General features: G+C 51.5%; 1 protein-coding gene across 1 annotated transcript in view; it reads right to left on the bottom strand.

Annotated features, from left to right (window-relative positions):
• Positions 1-10,624, bottom strand: part of PCMTD2 (protein-L-isoaspartate (D-aspartate) O-methyltransferase domain containing 2) — a 167,461-nt gene extending 156,837 nt beyond the window's left edge. The window contains exon 1 of the mRNA XM_085619676.1: positions 10,506-10,624. The gene's annotated coding sequence lies outside the window, so the exon portion shown is untranslated. The remainder of the gene's footprint in view (positions 1-10,505) is intronic.
• Positions 10,625-18,294: the final 7,670 nt, after the last annotated feature.

Raw genomic sequence — 18,294 nt, 5'->3', positions numbered from 1 at the left:
CGCGACAGGAAACAGCCCAAAATGCAATATTGACACATCACATTTTTCCACTCAAAACTGACCATTTTTTTGCAGTGTGCCTAGCTCTGTTTTTTGGGCCCTAGATCAGCTGGCACCTAGGGAATTCTAGCAAACCTGTACATGTTTTAAAACTAGACACCTAGGGGAATCCACGATGGGGTGGCTTGCATGGATCCCATTAGATTTTTTTATGACAAGGCACTGAAAACTTCAAACTGTGCCTGGAATCATGTATTTTTCTTACATTTCAGTGATGAAAACTTCCGGAATCCACAAAATTCCTACAGAAATGGATAAAACCAAAGACAATGGGATCCCTTGCGTAAGTACTCCTATTGACCTCAGTTGGATCTATTTCTGTCGCAGGCACTAGGCCCAACCACACAAGTGGCGCAGCATTTTAATTAACACAAGTTATGTTATGTTAATAAAGCGTATTGAGCGCATGAATACCCGGAGGTTTCTTGCTGCTAAAGAACTATAGTAAGCCCTAGAAACTCTTGCATTGATTCAGGAATAGCCATGTCAAGTGGGGCAATGCTGCGTGGTAGGAATTTTGTGGCTTTCTCCAGATTCCGTAAGTTTCCATCACAAAAAATGTAGGTAAAATGCATGATTTTATACAAAGTGTGAGGTTTATAGTGCATTTTGGGTAAGAAAACCTCATGGTATTCACACAAGGCACACCAACCTGGAATCCCCTGGTTGTGCACTTTTTCAAAAATTTCTGTGGTTGGTAGCTTTCCGTAGATGGCAGCCGAGAATACCCCAAATCCCTCAGCTACCCCTGTTGCTGATCTTTCCATGCAGCACTTTAGGGCCTTTTGTGTCAAGGTCTCTTATCCAACCCACACAAATGAGCTACCATTTTTATAAGGAGGCTTGGGGGAATGCTGCGTGGTAGGAAATGTGTGGCTCCCCGCTGATTCCAGAAGTTTTCCTCACAGAAATGTGAGGTAAATGTGTTTTTTTAGACAACGTTTGAAGTTTGCAGGGCATTGTGGGTAAGAAAATGGTGTGGGAAGCATACGAAGCACACCACCCTGGACACCCTCAGATGTCTAGTTTTCAAAACTGCATGGGTCTGGTAGGTTTTTCCAGGTGGCAGCCTACCCAAGCCCAAAAAGTGCTGCCGTTCACCAGTGAAAGTGGGAAGATACTGGGAGTTAGACAAACTCTCCTGGCCCATTTATAAAAACAACACCCAAAAGAATCAAATTTACTCTTGTTTGCCATTGCGATGGGATTCTTGAGTTCTCAGGGAAGCAAAAAGACTGTTGGGGCCTGATGTTAGGCTGGGAAAGACCCACCCCATCACCCCATTATTTATGAGCGGATGTGGTGCAGTGGCCAGAGCTGCCAACTGGGCATCGATTCTGGGTAAATCACTTAATCTCTCTATGCCCATGGACAGCGCCTGGAAACCCTCAAGGGTGATAAGCTGCACTTTATAAATCTACAAATTATCATTTCTAATTATAATTATATGTTTTCCAAGGCACCAGTGACTAGACACATTTGTGCTTGCAGGCAATGTTTATTGCAATAGAAGGGAAATCAATAGTGAAAACCTACCCACTGTACCATAAAACAGGCCCACATGCTGACTTGTATGACCAGCCCATCAGGCACTGTCTGATTGCCCTCTAGGCCAGTCTGACACTGTTTGCACATGTGTCTGTGAATGCAGCTGTGTCCAAACTGAGGTGGTACGATGTGCAAAATACCATGCCATCAGTGGCTGAGATTAATTCAAACATTCCATCCATCACTTTTTTGGTACACTTTAGTTTGTCGTTGGAAGTGTGAATGTCTGCCCTAGCACTGCCAGCCTCTTTGAGGCAAAGGCTTGCATTGTAAATGACTGGTAATCAACTCAGTGAACAGGTCTTTAAAATGCACAATCATGGCTGCCATTAGCCTACCAAAGCAGTGGCGGCTCCTCCACTAAGGCGGAGGACCGTCACCCCACTGCTACAGCTGCAAGCTGAATACAAAAAATAAAATAATAACGTTCGTTATCATCATTTTGTTTTTTGTATTCAGCTTGTAGCTGAGGCCAGGCGGGTGTGGCTGGACTCCCCACGTCACATGGGGAGGAGTGGTGGCAGCACCTAAAGTGCGCATGATGCTTTGGCCGTCATGCACAGCCTGCCAGCCCCTGTCTGAGCGCCGAACCACGTCTCTCGGACCAATCACAATGCTGCTAAGGCAGTGTGGTGACTGCTCATGGGATTCTGGGAAGCTGTGTGCTTCCTGCTGAGAGGAGGATGGAGAAAGAAGAGGCAGCGGCCAGCGTTCAGCGGTAAAGAGGTAAGCGTTTATTTATTTTTTATTTATTTTTTTTTTTTTGGAAAACCTTTATTAGGACATTTCAGATACACAGCTATTCAGCCGACAACCCGGAGGTTCGGCAGCTCGTCAATCAACATGTGCAGTCTTCTATAGCTTTCATACAGGAGAAGAACAAAGGTTTTCAGTTTTAAAGTAAACATAACAAGCAAGGCAGTATACAACATGCGTTCGCGTCAGTTCCCACCGAGGGGGCGGCCCCATATCCAACATCAGATCAACCATCGACGGAGAAAAGGAGGGAGAAGCAGAGGCACTAACATTCTATCGGATTTCATCAGCAAAACTCAAGTCGGAAGTGGGGCTAGGGGGAAAGGTGCTCCTCTGGTGGGTCAGTGGCAGGAGGCAAGCATATGTGTCCCCTATACTGGTTCCAACCTCCCCACACCTTATGCCATTTCTTGGGCCTCCCCCGTGCACAATACACCGTTTTCTCCCGAAACATGCACCAGTCCATGTTGTCCTTCCACGCATCCAGGGTGGGCGGGTTGGGGGATCCCCACAATCTCGCAATATCCCGCTTAGCCACCATATTACCAAGGGTCACCCATTGAGTCTGCGCAGCATCGTAGTCTGTAGGGCCCCACACGTTCAAAAGACAGCGCCGCGCCTCCGAATGCAACACAATACCCGTGACCTCCTGCATCACAACGTGAATCCGCTTCCACAGTTCCGCAATCACACCACACTCCCATATAATGTGCAGAAAGGTGCCCACCATCCCGCAGCCCCTCTTACACAGCCCATCCTCGGAGAAACCCATGTGGACCAGCCGGGGGCCAGTGACATAGACTCTGTGGAGTATCTTAAGCTGGACCAGCCGCAACCTGGCGGGGATTGCAACCTCTTTCGGGGAGGAGACAGCGTACTGCCAGTCCTCATCGTCCAGCTCAAGACCGTCTCTAGTCCACTGGTCCCGCACCCCAAGGAGGAGATCGGTACGAACGTTCACCAGCTTCTTGTAAATGAGAGAGATTGTGCTCTCCGGCACGTGGCCGTCCAAGATCCGGTCCTCCAGTGGAGAGGATTCAGGCACCTTTTCCCCCTCAACGAGGACCGACTGCAGCGCATGGCGTACCTGCGCATACCGGAAGTATTCCGTGCCCTCAAGCACATATTCCGTCTGCAGCTCTTCAAATGACTTAATCCGCCCCTTGGTCAGCATGTCCCCCACCCTGGAGATACCAATCAGGTCCCATTTGTCGAAACCCTTAGAATGCCAGAGTTTCCCCAGCCGGTCCGAGTCAAACAACGGAGTGGCCAGTGTGAGCCTATCCTTCCACCCCAGGGAGTTCGTGACTGTCTTCCACACGTGCACAGCCACCCCGGTCGGCCCCGTGAGGGACCCAGCCGGGGGCTTCGAATAAAGTGCTCTATAGTAGCCACCACCCCGCAGCAACCACCGGTCCATAGCAAAGCCGGGGCTAAGCGCAGGACCGTAGACTCCATGATTGATCGCGCTCAGTTGGGAGGCCCAATAGTATCTCTGGATGTCGGGAAGCGCGATACCCCCATCGTACCAAGGGAGAGTTAATTTTGCTATCGCTATACGCGGGCGGCCGTCCCACAGCAGCGAACGCTGTAGACTCTCAACCTCCCGAAAATAGCTGGCCGGAACCAGCTCCTGGGTGTTCTGCAGGGCATAGAGAAAACGGGGAAGAGACATCATTTTGAATAGCGCCGCACGGCCGAGGAGGGAGAGCGGCAGCCGCCGCCAGCCTGCCACGTCCCGCCGCAGGCGCGCCAACGGAGGGAGCAGGTTTCTCTCATACCGTACCGTTGGGTCGGCAGAAATATAAATCCCAAGATACAGAAAACCCCCCCGGGCGATCTGGATCGGGCAATTCCGCGGGGGAACCGGAACGTCTCCACACAGGGCGTACAGGTATGACTTACCCCAGTTGATGGTTATCCCCGAGTTCCTCCCGAAGGAAGTCAATATGTCGCAGACAACTATAAGGGACTTCCGGGGTGAGGTAAGATAGAGCAGAATGTCGTCGGCATAGAGGGAAATGCGGTCCTCGTGGTCGGGGGACCAGCGAATCCCCCTCACGTCTGGGTGCCACCGTATCCACGCCGCTAGCGGCTCAAGGGCAAGAGCGAACAACAGCGGCGAGAGGGGACAACCCTGCCTGGTACCCCTCCCCAGGTCGAAGGGACTGGAGGCCCTACCGTTAACTGCAACTTTGGCGAGAGGTCCTTCGTATAAGAGCCTCACCCAGCCCACAAATCCGGGCCCGAAGCCGAATTTCGCGAGCGCGGCCCACAGGTATGCCCACTCCACCGTGTCGAATGCCATCGTTGCGTCGAGCGCAGCCACCATGGCCGGTTCCCGCATCGTCCCGACCCTTGCGATCACACCATGAATGCGCCTAAGATTCAACGCAGTATTACGATGTGGGATGAAGCCAGATTGGTCGGGGTGGATCAGGTCACCGACCACCCTGACTAGCCGGTTTGCGAGGATTTTGGCAAGGATCTTCGGTTCAGCATTAAGGAGCGAGATCGGCCTGTATGAGCTGCACCTGTTTCTAGGCTTGCCGTCTTTATGGATGACCACGATCGTTGCCAGGCGTTGGTCAAGCGGGAGGCAACCCGTCTCCCGCGCCTCCACAAACATAGCTCGTAAATGCGGAGCGATCTTGTCCGGCCGAAGTTTGTAAAGCTCAATGGGCAGACCATTCGGACCCGAGGCCTTGCCCGGACGCAAAGAACGGATCGCCCCCGCAATCTCATCGACCGTGATGTCGCCATCAAGATCGTCTCTGTCCACGTCGGAGAGGCAAGGCAGGGCAAGATCGCGCAGGAGTGCACATGAATCCTCCACTGGCCTGTCCGACACGGAGGCATAGACCGTGTGGAAGTAATCCGCAAAGCACTGGACTATGCCATCCGGCTCCGTGACCATGACGCCATCCTCCGTCACAAGGTCCGGCACAACACGATTGACCCTCTCCTTCTTGTCCAGCCACGCGATCAACTTCCCGGCCTTGTCCCCGACGTCGTACAGACGGCCCCGCTGTTCCCTACTCAGAGCCTTGGCCGCGTCCGTCACGAGGGCCCTGTACTCCGATTGTTTAAGGCTCAATTTGTGCAGCGCCTCCGCCGTGACCTCCCCCTCCAGGGCCAACTCTAGGTCTGCGATCTCCGCCTCAAGCTGGGCGACCTCCGCGTCTCGTCGACGCTTGGCCGCTGTTATCAAGGAGAGGGCCTCACCCCTAATCACAGTTTTGAATGCTTCCCACAAGGACACCGCCGACGTGACCGAGCCGAGGTTTTCTTGAAAGTAACGGTCGACCGCCTTAAGTACCTCACTACGAGTCACAGGGTCTCTAAGATACCACGGGTTAATTGGGGCCACCCTACCACCCACTCCTCTGCCAACATCCATACAGATCCACACCGGAGAATGGTCAGAAATACCTCGTGCCATGTGCCTGGCCTCAGAGACAAGGGAAGCGTGCGCAGCCAGGGTAAGGACATAGTCAATTCTGGAGAGACTGCCATGCGCACCTGAGTGGAAAGTGTACTGTCGTTGTGTGGGATGCAACAGTCTCCAACAATCAACCAGCCCAAGGGTATCTATAAAATCAGGAAGCCACTTCTGAGCCCCCCCCGAAATCCTCTGCGGGTGTCTGTCGAGCAGGCCTGAGCCGACCGCATTGAAGTCACCACCCACCACCAACATTCCCTCTGGGAGATCCAGTAATGTCCTCTCTAAGTCTGCTAGTGTAGAGGGCTGCAGTGCAGGGGGGACATAAACCGACACCAGGACCAGCGTCCTGCCCTCCCACCGTCCCGCTACCGCCGCGAAGCGCCCCCTATCGTCTACAGTAGTGGAGTCAACCTCAAATGGCAGAGAGGACCTGACTAGTATTCCCGCCCCTCTGGAACCCGAGGAGAACCCGGAATGTGCAACAAATTTATAACCTTTACGATTGAGTGCATAGCACGTGTTACCAATCAAGTGCGTCTCTTGCAAGAGGACAATATCAGGGGTACATCTCTTCAGAAATTGCAGGACAATCCCGCGCTTAATACGATCCCCCAAGCCATTTACATTCCAACTGAGTATTTTGAGGCCCCTACCCCCCATCCCAACATGTAAGGAGACCACCACCACCCGCGTGGAACCCGACCCGAGTCACAGAAGCTTGCATCTTGACGCCTTGCAGAACCAAAAACAACAACATCCCCAACAACGACCCCCATCCACCCCCCACCCTGCACCCCTGCGTAAGCTCTAAAGTGCCCCCCAACTTGCAGTGTGCCTGTCGCCCCTTATAAAAACTACTCTACGAAAAGAACCCCAGAGGAGGAAAAAGCTCCCCTACTGCCCCCGCCCCCCCCCCGGACTATCAACCTCCCGGAGGAACCGGAGTCCTGGTATTTAAGAAGTCCTGGCTCAGTGTTCGTCACCACCACCATCTGCGCCACCGGAGCGTTCCACACCAGGCCGTCCTTGGGGCAGAGTGTCCAGCCAGTCTCCGACCATGTCAGGCGACTCAAAAAAGAAAGTCCGCTCTTCGAACACCACCCGCAACCTGGCCGGAAAGAGCATGGCATATTTTAGTCCCATCTCACGTAGTCTTCTCTTGACCGCCAGGAAGCCTTGCCGCTGCTTCTGCACCATCTGGGTGAAGTCCGGATAGAAGCTTACAGTAGTGTTCTGGAATGGCAGCGGGCCGGCCATCCGCGATGCTTGTAAAATGGCATCTCGATCCCTGAAGTTAAAAATCCTGGCGACAATCGGCCTCGGAGGGGCCCCCACCTTGGGCCTCCCGCCAGGAACTCTATGGGCCCGCTCGACGGTAAAGAATTTGCTGAGGCCTTTGGGTGCCAGATGGTTCACCACCAGGTCCTCCACGAACAGGTCCACCGACTGCTCCTCCGAATTTTCCGGGACCCCAATGATGCGCACGTTGTTGCGCCTTGCACGGCCTTCGAATTCTTCCAACCGTCGGGCGAAGTGATCATTTGCCGTCCTGAGAGTACGGACTTCCTGCTGAAGGCCGGAGACATCGCCCAGGAGGCCGGCAGTCTTGAGGTCCAAGGACTGAACCCGCTCATTCGTTTTCCCAAGGTCAGCCCGAACCAGATTGACATCAATCGATATGGCATCCACTTTTTGTGCCAGGGTCTCAAATTGTTGCCCAATCGAGGACTTCATCCCTTCGATGGCCCCCATGATATCTTGCAGGGTTAATTCTGTGGAGGGGGATGTCGCGTCCTTCGAGGCTTCCGACGTCGGGCCCGATCCGCCCGGGGACCCCTTCTGATGGGCATAGCGGTCCATGTTGTTAGTCTGGGTGTAGATGCCCCGCCTGGTGCTCTTGGGCTTCTGTTTTTCGGCGTCCGATTTGGTCGACATCGCAATCTGCCGTGTAGACAATCTCCTGGCCCATACAGGGTAAACAGCCATGCAACCAGTGGCTGGCACTACGCACGCCCCGTCCCGGGCGCTATGGAGACTGGAAGGCGAAAGTGAAAGTGAAAGTGAGAACACCTCCCCTCCGCCGACTCTTCCCCAGCCAGGCCGCTGTTGTTCAATTAGCGCACGGGCACTGTGCCAACGCAAGTCCCGAGCACCGTGCGGGGAGTAGGCCACAAACTTCCAGGCGGTATAACTTCGGTCTCCGGTGGGCGATTTCGACCCGGACAGCAGCTCCCGCCTCAGCAGCAACTCCCCTCCAATATTCCGGGCATCGAGTACAGGATAAGAGACAGGATAAATGCCGGAGGGAGCGAGGGTCTCGGGAGCTCTAGGCTCACGCGGCCATCTTGATCACGCGCTAAGCTCCTCCAGCGGTAAGCGTTTATTTTAATTATTATTCCCCCCTCCCTCATTTGCCCTACCACCCCCCTTCACCACTCCTGGTCAGTGGCAGCCGCTAATGGACCAAAGTCAGGCCCAAACCTACGAGTTTATCATTTAAAGTCTCCAGCCGCGATCTTTAGTATCCTCCCAAGACGCCCACTACCAAAATGATCGTGGTATTGAGGGGCAGAGCGGCACCTTGTGATGACCATGACTTAACAACTTAACACGTTTGCTCAGTACATGATGGCTTCCGATCGCTAAATTTAATTAATGTTTTTTTAGATTTTAACAGCATGGCAGCACTTATACATGGCATTATGATTGTTTCCTCTCAATAAACTATTATGGTGGTTTTATACTAGAGGAAATTAATGATGTTATATTCAGAGGCAGATTTTTACACTATTGCACGTTATGGATGAAATTATGGCGCTTTTAGTGGGCTAAACAATTGTACATACTGTATTATGAGTAACTGATTCAAGTGTGATTAACATTGTGCTCCAGTGTCAAATGACAGCCAAGAAGTCTACTGGGTAAGCATTGCACTATAGATTGTACTGTAACATTGTCATGGTTTTTATTAACTTAAAAAATAAAGTATTGAATTGAACTACCAGTCTTTGAGAGACACAGGCTCTAGTGGCATGTTCTTTCCTAAATGTTGGCTACTTTTTGGAATCATAGTTTCTCTCTCCTGGGTGCCTGAGATTTCTAAGTCCAAGCAGCCTTGCTGGCCTAGCGGCTAAAACTCAGCTGGCTCTGCCCTAATCCGCATGCCGTTCCATAACATCTCGTCATAGGTGGTATTTATTGCCCGCTATCGATAATGCACGTCGTGGTCCGTTACTTGTCATGTGCGATAAAGACCACCTCTTCTCCTGATCAGGGCCTAACACTTTCATCACCGTATCTTATTGTACCGTACCTTAATTTCATTCTTGTTTTTTTGACCTCATTTCAGTAATTTTTTCATCCTCCATGGCCTTATAATTGTTTCCACGTATACAGTAATGTGTGCTCCTCTGTGGATTTGTACTACCCTTATCTTATTTATATCTAATCTTGAACCTATGTTTATAACCTTGCCCTTGAGTCTGTACAGCGCTCTGATCCCGCAGGATTCAGCCTAGCCAGCGTTTTATGGTCCCTCAATTGTTAATTGTTATTGACCTCATGTCAGTAATTCCATCCTTCTTGTCCCTAAAATTGTTTCTTTGCATATATTATTGTGTGCTCCTCTGCTGACTTCCACTTCCCTTATTTTATAATTGTATGGGACCTTGAACCAATGTTTATTGCCTTGCTCTTGACTCTGTAAAGCGCTATGATACCTAAGGGTCTAGCTAGCTCTATACAATAATCCACATTTGTAAAGCGCGAACATTCACCCGTAAGGGTCTCTAGGCGCTGTGGGCCGTCGGGAAGATTAAGCAAGCTATTGCCCAGAGTCACATGGTGCTAAACTAATCTGTCGCTGGCTCCGGGGATTGAACCGTGACCCCCAGATTCCGAGTCAGTCGCCCTGGCTGCAGCGCCACACCTCTTTCTATATAAAACAAACAAACAGACCAGACAGACAGACCAGACAGACCAGACAGGCAGGCAGGCAGGCAGGCATGCCAGGCAGGCAGGCAGGCAGGCAGGCATGCCAGGCAGGCAAACAAACAGTGGTTACGTTCATTTGATAGGGAGGATACAGGCGACTGTAGCTCCTGCGCTCTTGTTGTGATGCACAAAGGATCAGAGTGGGTTTATGCGCTTGCTGCAAAGGTCTTCTAGCCTCAACCTAGAGCTTACAGGCTCCACTAGGGAGGTTTGTCTCAGCGTTTCGTTTCGTCTTTCAAAGAGTGATTAAAGTAAGTAGGTAAATAAAGAGATGCGATTACGTCATGTAGGAGCATGCAGATAATATTACTCATACCTCAAAACTGTGCTGTACATGAAGTGAATCATTGCAACTCTAAAAATAAAGCGAAATTACGTATGTTTAATTATCTTTCAGGGGATGCGCAAAATATATTTTATAGGACAAACTCGGCTTGCTAAAGACCCCCGTTGCTGGCTTTCTTTTATGGGCCCAGCAGGTAATATGTCAGAGCCGTGAGATGATGCAGCGGAGACCTTTTCTGCACAGGGCTCATGGTTGATCAGTCAACCCAGCCGTTCATCCTTCCAAAGTCTAAAAATTGTGAAGTAAAAATTATTTAAGCACCGAGCGATAACCCAGCTGGCGGCGCGCGCTTCATATACAATCAATGTTAGCCAAAGTATTTTCCCCTATTCACAGATCACTAGAGTGAAAACTCACCCGCTCGTGCACGACGACTTTCAGTGGTCCAACCCTTGCAGGAGAGAGAGGTCTGCCGACCTGCGGCGGTCCCCGCAGACTCCCGATCAGAGGGTCTCTTGTATGTGTCGAAAGGATGGGGCGTTCCTACTTCGACTGACACTTGGGTGTGAAAAGGCCCAGCAAACTGCAGTAGTAACGAAGGTGTCCGGAATCGTCCGAGAGCGGATGTGACATCAGCTACCTAGAGTGTGTATTTTTTCTCCACTTCGATATAAAACTCTTTGAAGAAGTTTTCCTTGTTGTGCTTGCTTGTACCGCCCAGCCCCCCTGAGCTCTCACTCATGGTTCAAAATGTATTCCGCTACCCGTCCTCCAAAAACACTTATGCAACTCGTTAAACATGTGAAGGGCTATATAAATAGATTTGCAAACCAAACAAGCACTGGCAAATCCAATAGATCTCGCCTATGCAAGACTATTGGCTTTGCCAATGTGTTTTAACCATATTGTACGCCAGCATGGCTGCTGTTCAGCATAGTTAAAAGTAAGCGGCGCAGAGGAGAGTGGCTGGTGTGTTTTAGAGTGGAATGGCGAAGAATGCAGCAGAGTGTTGTAGAGTGGAGTGGCATAGAGTGTAGTGTATCGGAGTGGCATAGTGTGAAGTCGCATAGCGTGGCATACACTGGAGTGCTATAGAGTAGAGTGGACTGATGTAGAGTGTAATGGCATAGTGTGTTACAGAGTATAGTGGTATTGAATTCAGCGGCGTACAATGCAGCGACGTAGGATGCAGTGGCATAGATTAAAGTGGTGCATAGTAGAGTGCAGTGGCGCCGAGTGGAGTGGTGCAGACTGGAGTGGTGCAAAGTAGAGTGGCGCAGAGTGAAGTGGCGCAGAGTAGAGTGGCATAAAGTAGAGTGGTGCAGAGTGGAGTGGTGTAGAGTTGAGTGATGTAGAGGGCAGTGGCGCAGAGTAGAGTTCAGTGGCATAGAGTGCAGTGGCGTAGAGTGGTGCAGAGTAGAGTAGCATAGAGTGGTGTAGAGTATAGTGTTGTGGAGTACAGAGGCATAGTTTGCAGTGACGTAAAGTGGGAACAGAGTAGAATGGAGTAGTGCAGAGTAGAGCGGTATAGAGTTCAGGGGCAGAAAGTGCAGTGTTGCACAGTGGTGTGTCAGAGTGCAGTGGTGTAGAGTGGAGTACAGTGGCGAAGAGAGCAGTGGTGTAGAGCAGCAGCAGTTTCTTCACAAGGGCTAGGAGCGAGCCCCCCCCCCCGCTACAAGCTGCACTGGAAAAAAATCAAATGTCAATAAAAAGATTTTATTGCCATTATATTTTTACTGATGTGCGCACTGCAACAGTCAGCCTACCCTGAGCCCAGAGACATTCGGGACGTGTCCTCTGCTGCTGATTGGCAGCATGGAGGACTGAAGCAGTGGCTGACCGGACACTTCAAAGTGCGCATGTCAATTTGGCCGGCATAGTGACATGGGCACTTTGCAGCTCTCCACCTTGCTGTCTTAGGAAGCTGGGTGGAGACGAAGCACAGGCATCCAGGGCCTGAAGGACAGTCCAGCCAGCCCGCTTCATCCAATGTAGGAGCTTCTCTCATGCTGGTTAATAGCATGAGAGCAGCGTCTGGATTGGTTAGGGGAGTTTGACTTCCACAGCCGACTGCAGATTCAGAAGTGGAACACAGAGTAGGGTTTGCAGCCATAGATAAGTACCTTTTATTATATTTATATAAAATGTTACTGTAGGGTTTTTTTGCTTTAGGAGGGAGGAGTTGTTTTATTTTGGGCGTGTGGAGGGAGGGGTTATTTTACTTTGGGGATTTGGAAGGAGGTGGTGTTTTATTATGTTTTTTGAGAAGTGATGAGCCACAGCCACTTCACTCGCCTCACTACTTTCAAAGGGTACCAGCCGCCCCTGGCATAAAGTATAGTTATACAGAGTATAGTGCAGTGGCGTAGCGTGCAGTAACAGAGTGCGGTTGTGTAGAGCACATTGGTTAAGAGTAGAGCGGTGTAGAGTGCAGAGGCATAGAGTGGAGTAGAGTGGTGTAGAGTGCAGTGCCGAGGAGTGCAATGGTGTAGAGTACAGTGTCGAAGAGTGCATTGGCATACAGTAGAGTGTTACAGAGTAGAGTAGAGAGGTGTTGAGCAGTGGAGCAGAGTGTAGTGGTGTGGAGTGGTGTAAAGTGGAGTGGTGCAGAGTAGAATGCAGTGGTGTGTAGTGGTGCAGAGTAGAGTGGCGTAGTCGAAGAGTGGAGTATTCATGGTACGGTAGCACACTGCCATTACAGACAACATATTTTCAATTTAAGTGACCATTACATTTGCACAGACATACAGTTTTACTTATAAAACTATACAGTGCACAGGCGAAAATGTGTGGAAATTTCATCACCTTGGTGCCGATTCCGATCCTGTAAAACCCGGGTACGAATGGTCAGACGGAGCGTTTTTTCTGTCCGACTGGTACCCGGGAAAAACACCTTACAAACTCGCAAGTACGATTTGCACAGAAATACCATTACCGCCCGAGTCGGAAAAAACACCGACCGGCAAAATTTTTACATACAAATCTCTTTCGGGACGGCGCACATGCGACGTCCGGACGGAGTCAGGCAGCGTTTCACGGACCAGTAAGTACGATTCGTGCCAACGTCACTCCGCACGCAGCAGTTTTTACGGGAGCCAAAAACTGCCCGGAAAGTGAGGATGACGCGAACAAGGAGCCCCGGCACGCCAGGGACAGCGATGGACCCCAACCTACGCGTCATCCCGGCCCTCATAGCCTACCACCTCGTATACAGAAACCGCCGCAGATGACGCAGAAGGTCAGAAAAACCCCCAGGGGCAAAGGGGTGTGTGTGTGTGTGTGCAAGGGTCAGGAAACATAACCCACACCCCACAAATAACTACAACATCATGCACAGCAATTACCACCATGACTGGTCACTTCGGGGGGCGTGTCCACCAATTCCACGTCCCGCCACAACAGAAGTGGACGTGGACGCGTACCCGTCACCACCACAATGGTGGTATGGCACATACCACGCCCACCCCTACGTCACACCAACTACGCCGGTACGGCCTGTACCCACGTCCCAAAGGCCTGGGTACGGGCCGCACCCCCAAAGTTGGGGTGCCCTAGGGGTACGGGCCCCACCAAGGCCATCAGCGCGTGGGTACGGCACATACCACGCCCACCCCTTCGTCACACCAACTACGCCGGTATGGCCTGTACCCACGTCCCAAAGGCATGGGTACGGGCCGCACCCCCAAAGTTGGGGTGCCCTAGGGGTATGGGCCCCACCCAGGCCATCAGCGCGTGGGTACGGCTCATACCACGACAGTGGACAGATACATAGGGGTGTGTGCCTATCACTCCCAGCAGTGCCCAGACATATGAGGGGTGGGTGCCCATCACTCCCAGCATTGCCCCGACATATGAGGGGTGGGTGCCGAGGACCCCCAGCAGTGGACAGAGACATGGGGGGGGTGTACATCATTATCAGATGACCACAGCTCCATGGGTGAATGTACGTATCCCTAACTTAGGACAATGATGATAGTGCCATAACAACACATCACTGACAGCAGTGTCCCACTCCCATGAGGATGGACGTCCTACCCCCACTGCATGACACACCACATGTGGGTGTGAGGACAAATTACACATGCATACCCACCCCTGACGGAGGCAGCACAATACACACACTGAGATCATGCCACAAGACTGCACCCTCATGTCAAACACCACTAAACAAAGAGAGCCAAAGGGAACACACACTGTCACCCACATTCCAGGAATGATAGGAATGTACAGGTGCCGGGGCAGCCAACAAGTTGTAGCCTCCCATGGAAGTGAAAGGGTGGAGTACAGACAGATACAATGCCCACAATTGTCAGGCAGGTGCCCAAATACTCTGCAGAACACGTAACACATGTGTGTGAGGCAGGGAGTACACACATGCAAAGTGCGGAAAAGGGAAAATGTCCACATGAAGTCATGTCAATATACGCCATACACAAGTACAGTGCCCACCAAGGATGCCACAAACAATGCAGGTGGAGACATTGCAGAGCATGCATGGCCAAAGTCGAAGGGATGTGTCACACACCGAGGAAATGTTGACAAAGCTCAGCACAACAATTGGGAAACACCCTACAGGGAAGATGACAGGTGCCACAGAGGAAGGAACACACCTTGGGACAATGTCACCATGCAGTAAGAGCTAACATGACCTACGAATATATGCAGACACCTTGTGACGGCATGCAGATACCAGGGTCCACCCCATGAGCAGGACACAACAACATTTACCAGACACCCAAGACATCATCACCACCCCAACTCAGGGAGCAGCAGCACCAGCAGCAATATCAGAATAGAAATAGTGTGCAAACGATAAAATAACAACCACATTCAGCATCTCGAAGAAAAGTAGCCACAGTACACCATTCAACAAGCCCATAGGCCACACCAGATGCGAAGTCCGGGGGGGGGGGACACGTAGGGACGCGTCTCCCCAGGCTCGCCTGCACAGTACACTGTACCATATCATCCATAGAAGGGGGGGCATCATGTGGGGGGAAGAACCAGGCACCGCAGGGACAGGAGGGGCACGGGTAGGTGTCGTGGGTGCAGGGACGGACGACTCCACCACAGGGGGTGGGGCAGCGTCAAAGGAGGAGGGCAGTATGGCGCTGCACACGGCCGCAAGCTCTTCCAGTGTCTCCCCTGCACCCGAAGGCACCACAGGCCCCAAGGAGGGGGGGGGTCGGAGGGATGGGTCGCAGCGCAACTGGGGGAGGGTGTGGACGGGGGGGACTCAACTACCCTGCCCGGGGAATCCCTCAAACGCTTGCGGGGCAGTGTCACACTGGGGCTGAGGGACGGACTGGCCATGAAGGAGAGTCTGTCCGACTGTTGGGCAAGAGAGCCAAGGGGAGGGGTATTGGAGGTAGTGGGTCGTGAGGAATGCGGACTCCTACTGTGACAGCGTGGCTGCTGTTTGCCCCCCGACCCAGTGCCTGTGCCTTCTCTCCCGTGTGTGCGTGACAGGAGGTGTGCGCTTGGCCTTCCATGGTTGTGTGCTGTCTGTGTCCGGTGGGGTGCGTGCATGGGGACGTCTGGGTGTGCATGGGACAGGCATGGCAGTGGGAAGTGCGGAAGGTGCCGGGGTAGGCGGGGGACGGAGCGCTGCAGGAGACCCACCGCTGCCGTCAGTGACGAGTCCATGGACCTCAGCAACATCCGGTGGTCAGACATCGCTGATGACATGCCCTCCATGTACGACACCATCCGTGTCAGCAGTCTGGTGTGGCCATGGAGGAAACTCCGCAGCGATGTCCGAGCACCCTGCAACTGGCACTGAATGTCCACAGACTCTGCATTGACGGCAGCAGGGGAGACAGGGGCAGGGGGTGCGGTGCCTGGCACGAAGGAGACATGTTTGGCGTACCACATACTCCCCTCAGAACCCAGAACCCCTCATCCGACTAGCTAAGTGTCCCATTCGTTAGCCGAGGTTGAGCTCGGTGGTCCCAATGTATAGACAACCCAGAACAAGCGACTTACAACATTCTCAGGAATGGTGGGAATCAGACATACCTGTTCGTAATTATTCTCAGATCAGTCCACAACAGAATAGACACAGACAAGGTAAAGTTGAAAGAGTTCATTCAATGAACCTCGCGTCCTAAGATGCAGGACTGTGGCTAACATAAGCAGACAAATGGTTAAGGTCAGAAGCATCAGCATAGTAGCAATATCATAGACAATGAAAGGAGCAGTCATAAGAAACTGACAGTGGAAACAGCAACCTTCCTGTCGCCAGGAAACTAATAGTAGTATCAGTCGACTAATAGAAGGTCTCTAGGCTTGAACGGGGGACCCCCCACCGTACAGATCAGCTCAGTGGAATCACATCACAGGATCATCTAGTCCCATCTCCTGCTAAAGTCCTCCATCACAATGAAACGAAAACGTGCTGCACTGCAATATCGCAAGCACTCGTCCATCAGGTATCTGCAGCTGCGTGCATGTCATGGCTGAATACTGGGACGATCAACCTGCACACAACAACATGCACCATCTAGTCACCCAGACTGTGTGTGTACACAATGTACAGTACAAGGTCGCTGCTCACTGTGAAGGATGTCAATCAACAGACAGTCCTCATGTGAAGTAAACTCGAGTAGGCATTTCAAAAGTAATAACACGCAACTACAGTGTCGTGTGCAAAAGCAGCAAAATTGGCAAGATGGCTTACCAACAACTTACGCGGTGGTGACAACTTTGCTTTGTACATAGGGAGATAGGAATCGTCACTACACCCCCCCTTGTTCGTACCACTAACCACTAGGGGCGCAAATTCGAGAACGCAGAGTTCATGTGTGATAGAACGGAACCAAGGGCATGAACTGGAAGTCCATAGAAGGGAAGCGAAAAAGTCAGGAAAGAAATGTCAATTATGAACGATGTTGAAGGGCAATTACCCATGTAAAAGGTGAAAAATATCACATCGACGGATGCACCATGAAATGAGCGTGGCTTAAGTCATTCCATCCAGGTATAAGCACAATAAGTTGCAACAGCTTCCAAGAGGAAATCATCTGAACGTTCAGCAAAATTGTCTGCCATCCAGTTCAGCAGGGGGAAAGAACACACGTGTTCCTCAACAATCGGGGCATCCAGCACAATTTGTGGACAACAGGTGGGGACATCAAGATAACTTCTGGATAAGAATTAATTTGCAGCCATTCCGATGTCCCAATTGCCTAGGACTCCATGTGCAGCAGCACAGGCCATGATGCTGACGCCGGAACAGTCCAACTCATGAGCCAATAAGGGGCCCATCAGTCGATCAAAATCCGGGTCAGGAGCCACCGAGTTAGACAGGCACAAATCCAGAGCCCATTCGAATGGACAATCTAGGCAATGAAAGACAGGTTGCACGCAGGTAAAGAACGGAAACCGGAAGGACAATCCATAGGCACTGCTTAAGGTCGCCAGCGGCAGAGTGCAGTAGCATTCAAGCATCTTGTTCCGAAGATGGAGCAGCCGGTGCATGCTGTCTTGTAACGCAAGTTGTGAAGCCACAGCGTAGTACGCAGATCAATTATGGCACCCCAGCTACTAGGGCGAGATGCAAAGGGACACCTCCGAAGCCGCTAGACAAAACTCGAATGATGAAATGCGGGGATCACACCAAACAGAGTTTGGAAGGAGGTCACGAGGCCGGAGACCACAATGTAGAAAAAACACAGCCAGGCCACCTGTTGACGAGGCATGAAAGATAGTCTGAATCTGAGTCCAAAATATGTAGTGGGAGATCAGTGTTAAAAAGCGCTTGCACCTCTTTGCACGTGTGAGCTACGTGAAGGACAAATGTTTCTCGGGATGAAGTCAACACGACTTGTTGTTGAGACAATGGAGGCCTTATTCTGCTCATCTTGTCGGACTCAGATTTCAAGGTTGGAATGGAAGGCCAGATGGATACATCCAGCCGGCCATGCGGGGGTGGGAAAACGACGGAATGACAGAAAACCACTCGTAGTGATACAGTCACGATGTCAGGAATTCCCGGAAGCATCCCACAGCAAGCTTCATCATTGTATAGCACATAATTACCATTAGCAAGCAGCGCACAAGACGGGGTCATGACTGGCACACGAATCCCTTACAGAATACAAGCTACATCATGAGCGTGCATGTAACAAGCACCATGCAATTGAATGTGCCTACACACCACAGAATGATCCGGAGTGGAAGTGCACCCTTCACTCTTAAATACACC

The sequence above is a fragment of the Triturus cristatus genome, chromosome 7, assembly GCF_964204655.1.
Source record: "Triturus cristatus chromosome 7, aTriCri1.1, whole genome shotgun sequence".
NCBI classification, from domain to species: Eukaryota; Metazoa; Chordata; class Amphibia; order Caudata; family Salamandridae; genus Triturus; species Triturus cristatus.
Note: the sequence above shows the minus strand (reverse complement) of the source record. Positions and strands in the feature narration are given on the sequence as shown.